Here is a 16,209-nt window from a genome sequence, read left to right as displayed (position 1 = left end):
GAATCCTCTTATTGATTCCTCATAGAATGTTTATATATGGTATTGTTACCATCATCTCATTGTACAGAAAATTAAGCCAAGGTCGAGAAATTTATAAAGCCAACCCTTAGAGCAGATGAGAAAGTCATAATTGAATTGACTTTTGTGTATAAGTATATCCATTTCAGGCAACTCTTCAATTTCTGTCCTTGAAGAATTGGACACTTACTTCTCTGTGGAGATGTGTTAAGAACTTTTCTCATAACATAGCTTGCTTTCACTCATCTCCTGCCATCCTGTAAGTTGGGTCTCCATTGACAGGAAGTAGAAATCACATCCAAGGGTTTTCCTAGTCAGACTCCCACTTCATATAGTCACCTTCACCATTCCATGAGGCTCCCCAGTGACCGATGGTCACATTTTGCTCCTGTGACAAATATCTAAGAGGAAGAATATCAAGGAGGATCGATTTGTTCAAGTTCATGCTTTCTGAAGCTTCTCTCTGTGCTCAGCTCGCTCTATTGTTCCAGGCCTGACAATGGTAGAAACTATGACAGAAGCACATGGGAGGGAAAAGCTTCTCACCTCATAATATCCAGGTAGCAAAGAAACGAAGAGAGAGATCAGGACCTGGGGACAAGTTGTTCCCTTCTGAGTCACATCTTCCAGTAAACTACTTGCTACAACCATTCTGTAATATCCCATCGAGCCACAAACTCCTTTAAAGACTGATATAGTTAGGGATCAAGACCTGTCACCGCTCATTAGTAAACTAAGAGCCAAGCTTTGAATACATGAGCCGTTCAGAGAGATACTTCACACCCAGGTCATAACAGATCATCCACTCACCGCCCTCTCTCTTCAGATAACAAAATGAGGTGGCCTGGATAGAGGAGCTACACAGTCAGTTCTTAGTTCAGCCATATCCAAACCAAAATCAACAAAATAAAAACAGCTATCCAAATCCCTTGCTATCATTTCAACTTATCAGCTCAAATGGGACAGGTTTCTCTGCAAGAGAAGCATGTGCTTGTTACAGGGTCAAGGACAACAGCGGGCAACCCATCTCCAGCCTTGTTTTTCAGCAGCTGTAACAACAGAGGAACCCTCAGCACACATCTCACGGACTGACACTTGCCACTATAGCAACGAGAATGCTCCCCATCCAGAATCACAGGGCTGTCCTAACACATGTCCCCCTTTTCCCAAGATGCAGTCCACTCCTTTGCTGTCCCTACCCTAGCTGCCCCACTATGGGGACATGCGTGGCCACCATGAATAAAGCTGCTGTGTCCATTACCACTCTTTGTGTACAGAATTTTGCCACCGATTCTGGAAACCGAGAGTCATAACTGGTGAATTCTTTGTTTGGTAACAAAGAGTGTCTGTCTATTAAGCCACTGCTTAGGAGCAGAGCCCTCAATATGGTGAGCAAGTAGAGGCGGTCCTCGATGTGTTCCTGTAAAAACAGAGTATACAAGAGGGGCTGGAGCCATGGCTCAGCAGTGAAGAACACATACTGCGCTGGCAGAAGTCCCAAGGTTGGTTCCTAGAAACCACATCAGGTAACACACAACTGTCTGTAACTGCAGCCTGAGGGGCAGGGAGGGAGGAGGGATATACTGCCCTTTTCTGGCCTCCATGGACACATGCATTCATATGTACATTCACAGATATGCAGACATACTCATAATTAAAACATAAAAATAAATCTTACAAATAAATACTAAACAGACTGACACGCTAATTATTAATAAAATGCAATGAAACATGATCAACAGGGTGCCATGGAGAGAGGAACTAAGCAAGCATAGCCATCACGGTACTGTCAGGACACGGTCATTCTGAGGAATCAAACCTCTAATTACACATAGGGGACTCCTAGAGATGTCAGTAAGATCAGTGTGGAGACTCTTATCATTCTGTCCCTGATTGCATTCTAGATTTTCTGCCTCTTCCAAATTTTGTTTGATGTTTGCAAAACATGAATATAAGATATACATATTGTAAAAAGAAAGTCAAAATACAAAGAAGTGTTACCTACATGCTCACTCAGATTCACATTATGGCTAAATGATGAATATAGTTTAGGCAGACACATGAGTAGGTAGGCAAGCGGGCAGGCATACAGGGAGAGGGTAGAAGGGCAAATGAGTGGATGCAGATGTTTACAAAAATGGAAACTGTTGTTACACAGAAGAAATTATAAGGCTACTCTTTAAATCTGAAATACAAATTATTATAAAAATAGTTATTCGTTTGCTCTATACCAGAACAATTATTGTGTGATCTTCCAGAAAACAACTACATGTGCACACAGACAGACAGACAGACAGACAGACAAAATAGCACCATTCTATAGGTCCTACTCTGCTCATTACCTCATCCCTTGACAATATAGCCTAGGGAAGCATGTGCAATCTTTATTCGTTCTTAATGACTATTAATGCCTATTTTTACATAGCCAAGAATACTTTCTATAATAATCTTGCATCTTGCCTTTTCACTTAATATTATATCATTAAAAATTCTTACCCCATTAAAAATTATTTGTGAAAAACTATTCTAATGACTGCAAAACATTCTGCTACAGGAGTAAACCACAATTTACATAGACACTACCTAATTATGAGCATTTGGAATGGTTCAGAAAATCCTATTAATGGCTTCAATGAACATTATGCATAGCCTTTACTGTGTTTCTCCAGTTATAGAATCCCAAGTTCGTTTCTATAAAAATTTATTGAAACCTCTTACAAACCCAGCATTGTTCTCCATTCTACTGTGACACCAAGAGCAGAAACGATGTGAATACTAATGTTTTAGATAAACAGAAGGCAAGCTGGGCTGTATGCAAATACTCTCTAGACGTGTCCATCTCCAGGTGGCTCTAGGTAGCGGGGCATATGCTTGTCCCATTATTTTCCTGTCTGACATATTTCTTTACAAAATGTTCTTTCTCCACCAATAGAGGTATGAAGAATCTAGTTCTGAAAGGGTGGAAGCAAGCCATGCAGCCACCTTAGGCTCTAGGGAAGACTCCCCCCTTTTACTTGAAAAAAAAAAAAAGATGTTCTCTGGGAGGCTCAGAGGGTTTGACACAAGGTGTGAAGCTAAGGTTCAAGCATATAAATAATCCTGCAGCATGGCTTCTAAGAACATACTTTCTGGAGAACCTCACCGAATTTGGGGGAGGGATGCACGAGATCAGACTGAATGAGAATGGCTCCTTAATAGGCCCACTTTCTGCACTCTTGTAGAACTGCTTCAGTCTCCATGAATGGAGGCTCTGTTTTCATGGATGGAGGTTCTGGAGCCAGAGGACCACCATTTCTTGCACACATTATTTAACCTGACTCTGATTTCTTTATACTTAAAATAAGGATAGGACCAGAATGCACTTTGCAAGACTAATGAGAGAATTTCACCGACTAGTTTCTTGTGCCTAGAACATTGTACATTACTTACCATAATAGTTTGTCAGCTAAGATATAAAACACAGACTTTCTTAACTATAGCCTCAACGGAATGAAAAGAAGAAGTTCATGAAGACTGAAATGCTTTATAGAAGCAACTGGAAATCAACAGTTCCCCAGTACTGCTGGGTTATATATATTAGATGTGTTAAATTTCTATGACCAAGGACTGAACAAAGCCAAGGGACATCCCTCCACCTACGACATGCACTTATAATGGAGACAATACTAACTTGCTTCCATTCACACTTTTTAAGATTGTTTTTGAGACAGGGTTTTTCTATGTAGCCCTGGTTGTTGCAGAAGTCACTATGGAGACCAGGCTGGTCTCAAACACACAGAGCTCTGCCTCTGCCTCCTAAGTGTCAGGATTAAAGAGTGTGCCACTATATCCAGCCCTTATTTTATTTTGAATTATGTGTGTATATGTATGTCTGTGTGGGAGTGTGCAAGCATGAGTGTAAGGGCTGCTGAGTCCAGAAGAGGACATCAAAACCCCTGCAGCTAAAGGTTGTGAGCCATCCAACAGGGATGCTGAGAAGCAAACTCTGGCCCACAATGTTTACAGCCAGCTCTTCAGCCCCCTTCTACTTTTTCTTATCACTCTGCTAAGATAGACTAGGCATGCCAATCTGTCTGGAAGACACTGCAGGCAGATGGAATCACATCAGCAAAGCATGTTTCCAGGAGTATATTGTATGCTCGCACAATTACAAATGGCTCACTAGAGGCTGTGCTAGAACACATCTTATGACAAAAAGTCATCTCTCTAAGGGCTGGATTTGCCAGATCTCTAGAGATCTACTAAGAATAGGGACACCCCTACTTCTAAAGGGATTGCAGGTGTGGCTGCTCTGACACATGTGCTTCAGTCGGTGGCAGAGAGGAGAAAGGCTATGTCTACCCTCAGTGTTCTGACCTATGAACATCTGAATGATTAGTAACCTAACATTCTCTGAAAAAAGCAAGCCTGAGATGACTACCAGTCTGGTGCTGCACAGGCTGGGATGAGCTCCCAGGAGGCTGGGCAAGCAGGAGACTAGAAGAATCCCACAGCACAGACAGCACATGAGGCCACTCAGGTGGACCAGACAAGGAGCAAGATCAAGAAGACCAGCAGGCCTGTGCCATGGGGCCGAGACAAGGAACTAGAAGATGATCTCCAGTCCGAAGCTGCACAAGCCTAGGGGTTGGAGGCCCAATCATGCTCAAGATGACCCTTGCCCTGGGACCATAACACGTAAGCAGGACCTAGCACTCCTGAGACCGCTCCTAAGAAGATCCCAGACACTCAGAGACCTCGGACACCACTAAGAGAAGCAAGTAAGTGGTGGAGAAATGGAAAAGAGAGAAGCAGAAAGATGTGGGCACAGTGAAGAGGGGTGGAATTTGAGACTCGAGAGTAGTGAGGAACAGCCTGGTGTGAGGAGCCAGTGATGCCTCCTGGGACAATGGTAGTCTTCTGGCCTATGCTCCCACTACGGTCCATGTCTGGATCCATGACCTTGCAGTAACAGACCCCTGTTTTGGTGGTATGTTACCACCAAAAGCCAGGCAGATATCCCTAGTCTGAGCTGCCACCTGGAGACATGTTAATGCCTGAGGGCTGCTCAGAACTGGCCCCATCTCTCACTTGGGCATTGTGGGAGAGCTGTCCCTAGGGGACAAAAATGCACGGGAGCTAGCTGACCCTGCCTCTTATCAGCTACAGAACTCAGGAGAGTAGGTCTTACACATTACCTGGGCAGCACAATAGAGCTGACTCTGGGAAGGGGGGGGTACTGGTGAGCCAGCCCCAAGGGCATGAGCATAGAGAGAGCTGGAAATGCCACGTGTCAGTCATGAGGTGACAGGGCTGAAGAAGAACCAACCCCCACCCAACCTCTTACCCCTTGACACCTATGGCAGCAGGAGAGCTGGCCCCAAGATCACCAGAGCAGGAGAGTGGGCTCTCCCCATACCTGCTGTAGCACTCAGGAGAACGGGCCCTATACCTCACCTGGGTAGCACAGTAGGCCTGGCCCTGGATGTGGGGGTTGTTGATGAGCCTTCCCCAAGGCACAAGTGTAGGAGAACTGGCCTGTCTCTTGTCTACTGAGCAGTGATACAAACTAGGGAGGGACAACCTCTTCCCCTCCCTCATCCCTCACCATCTATGGCAAGCAGGAGAGCTGGCTCCATGAGAGTGGGAGAACTGGCTTTGTCCTTCATTGGTTGCAACACTTGGGAACACTTGCAACACAGGTGGGCTCTGCACCTCGCCTGTGCAGCAGAGTAGAGCACCTCGCCTGTGAAGCAGGGTAGAGATGGCCCTGGTTATGAGGGTTGGGGGAGCTGTGGGGTAAAGAGGGTGGCGTCGCTGGCTGACCAGCTCAGATACCTTTCATGTCCAGATCCAATGATTTGACTTAGCCTACACCAACATCTACCCCATCGATGAAGTAACTGCTAGAGTGCATGAAGGCCCACAGATCCAAAACTACAGGATCTTCATGACACAGAGCAATAATCGGATATCCGAGAGACATCCCAGTGAGGTTCCAGTATTGATAGAGTAACAGAAGCCTGAAGCCTTGTACCAGAACGAGTCATTACAATGAACATTTGCAAGCAAAGAAGTGTGGACAAAGGGGTATACTGTGGGACACACTGTGACACACTACAGATGAGATTTTTCTTCTCTGTTGCAGGGGAGGTCACAAAGGGTGAAGGAAGGGTATGAGGAAATGGGGAGAATGGGGTTGGGGTACCTGATGTGAAGTTCACAACAAACCAATAAAAGTTAAAAAGAGAGAAAGAGAGTAGTGGCACCTACCCAATAACTCTAAGAAAAGAAACAATCTCTATACTCCTTCTAAGTACACCCAATAATGTCACGGAGGTCCTGATACATTAATAGTGGATGACTTCAATTCCTGGTCTCATCTTTAGGTGTTGAAAACTCTCCGAACAAAGAAAATTCAAAGATCAGATGAATTTGCTTCCAAATTCTACTAAACCTTTAGGAAGATGTCACCAAATTTCCCCACACAAAAAATAAATCAAAAGGGAAGGTGCACCACTAACTCATTTTACAAACCCAGTGTTCTGACACCAGAGCCAGATAATGACACAATAAGAAAAATAATTTAAATTACAGGCCAACTTCCCTGATGAAAATAGATGTAATTTTTCCATCAAGTTCTTTCACATTGAATTCAATAATGCATTAATAAGATTATACTCCATAACCAATTTGGAAATCACACAATCACCTCCATAGTTTGAGAAAAGGTCCTTGACAAAGTCTGATGTCATGTCCGAAGAAATTAGAAACCAGAAGAAGACAGGACAATAAAACCTGCACATGATAAAACTACAGCCAATATCATACTGAATGAGAGAAAACTGAAAGCATTTCATCCAATATCAGGAAGGACACAAGGGTACCCACTACTGCTGCTCTCACCATGTCCAAAGTCTTGACCAGATCAGTGATAAAGAGAAAAAGGAGTACAGATAGCAAAAGAAGTCATCAAAGTGTCCCTATTTGTAGATGATATGACCCTATATTTCAAAGGCCTTAAAGATTCCACCAGAAAAAAATCTTAGACCCAATACACATACTCAGCAAAAATAACAAGATGCAAAATCAACACTCAAACAGTGGCAGCCTTTCTATATACCAATCATAAACTTGCCGAGAAAGAAATCGTGAGTTTCAAAAAGTAAGAATAACAACTATAGACAACCTAACCAAGAAGATTATGGTCCCCTACAATGAGAATTTTAAGACAGTTTAAAATCAGAAATTGAAGACACCAGAAGACAGAAAGACCTCTCATGCTTATGAACTGGGAATTGGTATTGTAAAAATGGCTTGATTTCCAACGCAATCTAAGTTTTCAATGCAATCCTCAGCCAAATTCCAACGATGTCTCTCACAGAACTAGTACCAAAAAAAAGAAAACCCTACAATTCAAATGGAAGCACAAAATGCATATCCAAAGAAATCCTAAGCAGAAAGGATAATATTGCAGGAATCACAATACATGGTTGTACATTAGATAACAAAAAAAATCATATGATACTAGCACAAAACAGGCATGCAGAATAGGGGAGGAAATAGAATAGAATGCAATGCAATAGAGGACACAGAATAAGTACTCACAGCTATCAGCAATAGCCACTTAATTTACAATAAAAGTGTCAAAAATATCCACTGGAAGGACAGCTTCTTCAATAAATGGTGCAAGAAAATGTGATATCCTTGTGGAGAAGAATGATAGTAGATTCATCTCTCCCACCCTGTACCAAAAAAATCAATTCCAAATAGAACATATACTTTAATGTAGGACATGAAACAGCTAGGAGATAATGCTTTAAGGTACACACATAGGTGAAGGCTTTCGGGGGCGGGGGGAACTCCAAAAATGATGGAAATAATCCCAGGAATTGACAGATATGATAGCACAGAATCGAAAAGCCTCCATACAGCAAAGGAAACCATCTGCAGTGTGAATAGGCAGCCTCCAGACCAGGAAGAGATACCTTTGCTAAATATACATTACATGGAGGATTGGAGTCTAGAGTTCAAAAGGAGCTAGAAACTTAAACAACAAGAAGAAATTAACAAAATCATGTGATCAATAAGCAAGCAGATGAACTGAAGAGTTAGCTCTGAAAAACAAGCACATGGGTAGTAGCATATACCTAAAGACAAGTCCAACATTCTCAATCACTGGGAAATTTTACATTAAAATTGTTTTGAGAGTCTGTATTACTTTATCATTGCCATGACAGAATACCTAATTTAAGCAACCAAAGAATGAAAAGGCTCCCCTCAGTGAGGAAGTCATGACAGCGAGAGTTTGAGGCAGCTGCTCATGTTGGACTCACAATGAGGAAGGAAAGAGCTAGCTTCAAATTGTTTTATTACTATTATTATTATTATTATTTATTATTATTATTTCAGACAAGAACCCCAGTCCATGTAAGACTGCTGCCTATGCTAAAGGGGGTCTCCCTATCTCTATAAATCCAATCTAGAAACTTCACAACTCACAGATGTGCCCAGAGGTGTGTCTCCTAGGTGACTCTCTTAGTTAGGATTTTACTGCTATGAACAGGCACCATGACCAAGACAAGTCTTATAAAGGATAACATTTAATTGGGGCTGGCTTACAGGTTCAGAGGTTCAGTCCATTAAGATCAAGGTTGGAGTATGGCAGCAACTAAGCAGGCATGGTGCAGGAAGGAGGAGCTGAGAGTTCTAGATCTTCATCTGAAGGCTGCTAGCAGAATGCTGGCTTCCAGGCAGCTAGGATGAAGGTCTAAAGCCACAGTGACACACCTACTCCAAGAAAGCCACACCTACTCCAATAAGATCACACTTTCTAATAGTGCCACTCCCTGGACCAGTGTAGACTTCTACAGTCACAAAGCAGGTCAGTGTAGAAGATCCTCAAAAAAGCTAACAGAACAACCATATGAAACAGATATACCACTCCTCAAAGACTCAAACATAGCAGAGTCTTACCCAGCCATATTTATTCATAATACCTAAGAAACTGAAACCCAAATGTCCATCAATAGAGATAGATAGAGAAAATATGGGGCATACTCACAATGGAATACAAGTGTTTTTCAAAAAGTGAAATAAACTAGACTCATAAAGACAAGCACCAAGTTTTCTCTTATACAAGGAAAAAGGTGTGGGGAGAAACAGAATCAGTGCTGGGATGAGCAGGTAATGGCACACACGTGACATTAAAGCAGGAAGAACTACTTAACGGAGACCAGAAGGCAGGCAGGGGAGAGATTGGAGAAGTGGGGGGGAACACAGGGATTTTTTTATTAAATTAAAATATTTTGAGGCATCAAATATTTAGTTTATTGGCACTTATAAAACAATCGAGTAGGAAGCAGGTAACAGAAAAATGACCGTCAGCACACAACGTGATGGGCTTCATTATAGTGCTCCCATACATGGATACCACTGTGGGCTGTTCTTACACCAGGCGATGTAAAAATTAAGTTGTTATTAAGAATCCAGATGAAAGTCAGGCATGGTGACACACATCTTTAATCACAGTATTCAGGAGGCAGATGTGGATAGATCTCTGGGAGTTTGAGACCAGCCTGGTCTGTATAGTGAATTCTAGGACTGACAGAGTTACAAAGTGAGACCCCCTGTCTCCTCCTCCTCCTCCCCTCCCCTCTCCCCCTCCTCCTCCTCCTCCTCCCCTCCCCTCTCCTCCTCCTCCTCCTCCTCCTCCTCTTCCATCGCCATCCAGATGAGACGTGTTGAAGGACAGAAAAGACAAGAGAAGAAAAAAAAGGGATTCAAGAGACACTGCAGAGAAAGAAGCTGTAGGAATTCATGATATAGGTGAAGAAAGGAAGTTACAGTTGTTCCAAACACCATGGCAGGATTACAGGCAGTCAGAGCAGAGCAGAGGTAAGTGTTGCTGGTTGGCAGCCACCCTTTGCAGGTGGGAAGGCTAGCATTCTAAAAAGTGGAGGAATCTGGGGCTTCTGGGGGAATTAAGAAACACTGAGAGCATCGAGAAAGTGTTGGAGCCAGAGCTGCATTATATCGCAGTCTTCATCCACGTGACTGTTCTACTGAGACCTTCCCTCCCTGATCACCAGTATAGTTTCTTTCTCCCACTTCCTCCATGTTACCTACCTCTCTCTATCTCCCAGCAAGTTCCTGTGTACCAGCAAATGCCCAAGGTAGATGTCCCCATGGTGTCTTAACCATATATTTCTCTAGACTACACATTGCATTATTTTATACAGTGTCCACACCTGGCTGTGGCTGGCACAGAGCCTGGTCTTCAAGAGAAGCCCTATGGTGCAGGATCTTTAGTGTCTAAGAGTCTGTGAGGGTCACCACAGAGGCATCAGACTCTCACAGACTGTTCTGCTAACATCCCTTAACCTGTTGGAACTGATAAAAGGAGTCTGCTGGATTGAACTGAGATGCTTACATGCTGTCTGCTGCATTCTGAACTCACTGTAAAACCATCTTCCCCCTTATTCTATTTCTGCTATCATTTTGTTTAGCGCTCTCTCTCTCTCTCTCTCTCTCTCTCTCTCTCTCTCTCTCTCTCTCTCTCTCTCTCAACATGGCAAAAACAAAAAGTTAAAAGTCTGTACCTTGCCAAAACTAAGAAAACCAGTAACAAAGAAACTGAAGATCCAGCGCCAACCCATGAGCTGACTACACACATCATGTTTCTCTATTTTAATTATTTTTTTGCATCTAAACCTGTTAGTGATCTGGATGGATTGTAAAGTGTGTGGCAGGGTTTCTGAGATTTAATTTGGGCTTTAACGAACAGTGAAAGCAAATGAGGCATTCATTCCAAAGTAATGTCTCAACCGGAATTATTGTTCTTTGTGTGGTGAAAAGGAACAAAAAGGGCCCACTGGAGAAAGGAAGTGCCCATTCCAAAGTCTCATGCAGAATCCGAAGAAGACACAAAATGGAACATAGCTTTTGATTCCCAGACACTGGCCCAAGGCTATTCATCTTTACTGGGCAGCAGTATTACCTAGTACTTATGTCCCTGTGTATCCACGTATGTGCAGGTATACACACATGTGCATATGTAAAAGTCAGAGGATAACTTGGGGTAGCAACCTAGGAAATGCCAGCTCCTTATCTACCCAGTGCTGAGATTGCAAGAGCATACTACCATGCCTGGCATTTTTACACAGGTTCTGGGGATCGAACTCAGGTCCTTGTGCTCACTGGCAAGTGCTTACTCACTGAACCATATCCCCAGTCCAAGCATCCTCATTATAGATTCAGATTCATGGACCACAGCCCAGACATGCTGAATCAGATCCTCCTGGGTATTCTAAGGGGCTTCTTAGCTAATTCCTGCAAATGCCCCATTCTGAGCACCACTGGTCCAGTGGTTCTGAGGCTATGCTATACTAGCCTCTTCAAATTGGTCTAGTCTGTTTGGCCTACCTGCACTGGCATTGTATGAAAGTCTAAAGCAAGGCAGAGAGTAGGCACCACAGGAAGCCCCAGTACCCTAACACTGTCCCTTCCATCTCGATCCGGAGGACTTTAGTGGGACAACTCCATACTTCCAATTCTTCCTGTAAGTTCACTGGGTTTTTTTTTCATTCTTTTTTTTTTATTCTCTGTACAATTAATTAGCTAATAATTTTTGCTTCTGATCCATTCCTCATTAAAAAGCTGAATCCCCAAGTTGAAGCTGTTGGAACAAAGGTAGGAAAATTTATGTCTTAATTTTGGTTCATTATGGCAGCAAGCCTCTTGCTCCCATCACTGTCTCTCCTCAGCCCCCTCCCCTCCAACTCTGACGGCTCTGTGACCCTAAATGCCTCCCGCTCACAGCCACTATGGAGACACTGTCTCTGCCCTTTATCTTCTCCTGCCTCATTAAGAGAAACGAACCTGAGCCTGAGAACGACGACACAAGGGAAATAAAAATGGAATCCCCTGGTGCCACCTATAATGAATTGTTATGAACACCATGGAAATATCTGTCTATGGATATTGTCCTCTGATTTGAAGTCAGTGTTGTAAGCGGTAATTTTTGTCATTAAAGCTGTTAATCTGCTCAGCACTCCTCGTAAGTTTTTATGAAGAAAAACAGCCCCACTGCCTTGCCGTTGCTCATGGTGGGGTACTTCGGAGGCCAACACACATGCAGAGCACCGTGGAATAATTAGCTTTAATTACGGTTGACTCTCCTGTCTATTGAAAGTGGAAGGACTTCAAACTGTTACGGCTGAAGCTGGGGCCTGCTCTGTCTTGAAGTTGTTAGAGGGAGAGATGCCTATAACTTCCGCTGAGCCCCTGACCCATGACCAAACGCCAACATCTTACAAACACCGGCACCATGCACTCAGCAAAGCATGCCACCACTAACGTGCAGCCCAGTCAAGGAAGCTGGGCTAGAACAACCGCATTCACACAAGCACAAAGATGCACACTCATTCCTAGATACACATACCACTCAGCATGCACACATCCCTCAACATCTCCACTCAGTAGCCAATCATCACAGTCAAATTCAACCATGGCAAACCGATACCAAATCATCCAAGATTCACAGATGCTACTGGCTACAGTTTTGTCAACTGAATACAAGCTAGCATTGTCTGGGATGAGGAACCTCAATTAAGAAAATACTTGAACGAAAGTCTACAGGGAATTTTTTTTTTAATTATCAATTGATGTCAGAGGACCTAGTCCATTTGCAGTGATGTTAGCCATGAACAGTGGTCCTGGGTTGTTGTTTTTGTTAAGGCAAGATGAACAAGTCACAAGGAGCAAGCTAGAAGCAGTGATCCTCCGTGTCCCCGTTTCAGTTCCTGTCTCCAGGTTCTGCTTTCAGTGTTTACCCTGAATTCCCACAATGATGGACTAGAAGTCAAAATAAACCCTTTCCTCCTCAAGTTGACTTTGGTGTCTTATCACAGCAATAGAAAGCAAACTAAAACAAATACATATATAATCGGCATACACACCAAGTAATGATAAGATATGAACCAGATATGCTAATCTTGGCTGGCCAACTGACTACATCTGGAACCAGCTAAAACACAAGCTGATGAGCACTCCTGTGGGGGATTTTCTTGATCAGATTATCTAACAAAGTAAGAGGCAGCCCTAAATGTGGGTAGCATGACCGCTCAGATAAAAGGGCATAGAAGAAGGTAATGTTGCTTTTTGCCTGCTTGCCTTCACTTTTTGCTGGCATGTTCATCTACTCGATTGCAGCAGCATATTCTACTGATATTAAAACCAACATTTATAAAGGAAAGTATTTAACTGGGGCTGGCTTATAGTTCAGAGGTTTAGTCCATTACTAACATGGTGGGAAGCATGGTGCTGTGCAGGCAGACATGGTGCTGGAGAGGTAGCGGAGAGTTCTACATTTGTATTGGCAGGCAGCAAGAAGAGAGACCCTAAGCCTGGCTTGAACACTTGAAATCTCAAATCCCACTCCCAGTGACACACTTTCTCCAAAAAGACCACACCTTCTAATGGTGCCACTCCCTATGAGCCAATGAAGGGCATTTTTATTCAAACCACCACAGTGTTCCAGTGTAAAATCAAGACTGGCTGTTCTCCATGATTCCTTTAGGCTTTCAGTTCCTGACTGGGACAGCAGAGACATCTAGCATCTTAGACTTAACAACTGCAGTTGCTCCAGTGAAAGATCACCACTGATGAACTACCCAGACCACATTCTCAAAGCCAATCTAACAAATTGTTTTCAGGTTTTTCAATTGAAATTAATTTTTTTCATATAATATATTCTGGTTTCCCTCCCCCTACTTCTCTCAGAGATCCTCTCCATCTCACCACCCATCCAAATTCATACTCTTTTTTTTCTTCTCCCTAATCAGAAAACAAGTGTCAAAAAAAGAAAGAAAATAATAAGATAAAATAACAGCCTTTCCTGAACAAAATCTTTTTTTAATGATCTGTTTTTATTTTATGTGCATGTTTGGCCTGCACATGTGCTGTGTACAACATGCATGCAGTACACACAGAGACCAGAAGAGGGCATTGGAGCCCTTAGATCTGAAGTTGGATCTTAATTCTGGGAACTAAACCTGGGTCCTTTGCAAGAACAGCAAGTACTCTTAGCTACTAAGCAACCTCTCCAATACCTTAACAAATCCCTTTAATATATAGTTATATGTGGTATATAAATATAACATATATAATGTAATATATACATTTATATTTTATATAATATGTATTTTGAGAAGCCAAACCAATCATCTTACATGTGTGAAAGACCTAGTAATAAGATCCAGAGGAGTAAATGTTCTTGACCTGAAAGAATTATTACATGGTCAGAAATAAGAGTCAAGGCAGAAACTAAGAACGAAAAATTCATTTAGCATTTTTTTGTTTTAGTTTTAGTTTAGTTTAGTTTAGTTTAGTTTAGTTTTGTTTTGTTTTGTTTTGTTTTGTTTTGTTTGATACAGGGTTGTTCTGTGTATCCTTGGCTGTCCTGGAACTCACTCTGTAGACCAGGCTGGCCTCAAACTCAAAGCTCCACCTGCCTCTGCCTCCTGAGTGCTGGGATTAAAGGTGGGTACTACCACTGCCCAGCTCATTTAACATTTATTGTTGACCTGAATGATTGCTAAACACAGGAACAGTCACTATGGGGTCTTTGCAGATAAATAATACATCATGATGCCTCCAGCAGTGTGAGCAGACAGAGAACTTGTCGCATAGGCTGAGGGTGCTATCTGCAAAGCTCTTTACAGAAATCACTCCAGGGATCATACCATGTACAGATAGCAATCTAGCCCAAGGTAACCCCACCCACAAGGTGGTTATTTATGCCCAATGACTGAATCCTGTGTGCATGTAAAACTCTAACCATTTCAGAAAACATACAGCATTTCCAACTGGTCACCTCTCCCTTCATGAGTAGAGCTTTCATAAGGTTTATGGCTTAGGGCAATGTCTCCCTCCCAACCCATTGATTATTACACTTATTCATGTATTTTATGGTAGTGGAGTTGATGTAAACATGTGTAGGTCAGAGGACAACTTGCAAGTGATGGTCTTCACTTTCTACTACATGGAGTCCAGGGATCATATTGAAAATATCAGGCTTGGTGGCAAGTACATTTATACACTAAGTGTCTTAGGTGTGAAGAGACACCATGACAACATTTAATTGTGGCTAACTTACAATTTCAGAGGTTTAGTCCACTATCATCATGGTCAGAAGCATGCAACATACAGGTAGACATGGAGAGTTCTACATCTTGATCCACAAGCAGAAGAGGAGACTATGTTCCACACTGGGTGGACTTTGAGGATAAAAGACCACCAAGTCCACCCCCACGGTGACACACTTTCTCCAACAAGGCCACACCTCCTATTAGTGCCACCCCTCATGGATCAAGCACTCAAATACATCAGTCCATGAGGGCCATAACTATTCAACTGAGGGATCTCACCTGGTCCTCAGTGTATTTTTCCCTCTCTCATTTCCAAAGATCCTATGCCAAAAGGTATTCCCTAATAAAGACCCTACCATCTCAAATCCATCTAAGGGTTTGTTTACCAAGAGACACAAAATCAAATCAAGCATCATAGTTGTCATATATCCAATAAGAATATCAGAGAGGAAGTCTGAGGGCCCTCCAAAGTATAGAGGACGACTAGAATCAAGAGAAAGAGGAGGTAAGCAGGAAATGATTCTGGAATAATAAACTTGAGATAGCTGAGGGACAATAAAGCCTCTTTGTAGGGGGATGACTTAGGCAAAGCTCAAAGGGTAGAAAGTACCAAGGATGATGAAGAAAAATTTATGAACTATGTTGAGAAAATAAATGGGAAGTAGGAAGGGATTAGAATATGGACAGAGATTGAATTTAAAAACAAGAAAGCAAACAAAAAGATTTACTTTGCCTGATAAATGAATTAATCTCAACATTTAACACTACAAAACAAACTTAAGGCTTGCGTCACCCAAAAGCATGATTAGAACTATAGGCATGGGAGGAGATGTCATTAATAAATTGATATTTAGAAAGGAAGGGGGAGTAAGTACGGTCATAGTTGAGGGCTGGCGATCACTGCTACAGTGAAGGTAACGGTAAGAGCTCTTGTGGTAATAAAAGGCACACATCTACCCTCCTTTCATCCACTGTCATCCACACACCCACTCACCTATTCAACCCTCAGTCTACTGATCTATCCATCCATCCACCCTACTCACCCACCCACCATCCATCCATC

General features: G+C 42.6%; 1 non-coding gene across 1 annotated transcript; it reads left to right on the top strand.

Moving 5' to 3' along the window:
• The first annotated feature begins 4,276 nt into the window (after positions 1 to 4,276).
• LOC114629674 lies at positions 4,277 to 4,408 on the top strand. Its single transcript, XR_003712705.1, has one exon. It is a non-coding gene; the product is annotated as a small nucleolar RNA SNORA17 (small nucleolar RNA).
• The last annotated feature ends 11,801 nt before the right edge of the window (positions 4,409 to 16,209 follow it).

Source organism: Grammomys surdaster, unplaced genomic scaffold, assembly GCF_004785775.1.
Source record: "Grammomys surdaster isolate TR1022 unplaced genomic scaffold, NIH_TR_1.0 313, whole genome shotgun sequence".
Taxonomy (NCBI): domain Eukaryota; kingdom Metazoa; phylum Chordata; class Mammalia; order Rodentia; family Muridae; genus Grammomys; species Grammomys surdaster.
The sequence above is the reverse complement of the archived record's forward strand: the minus strand, read 5'-3'. Positions and strand labels throughout refer to the sequence as shown.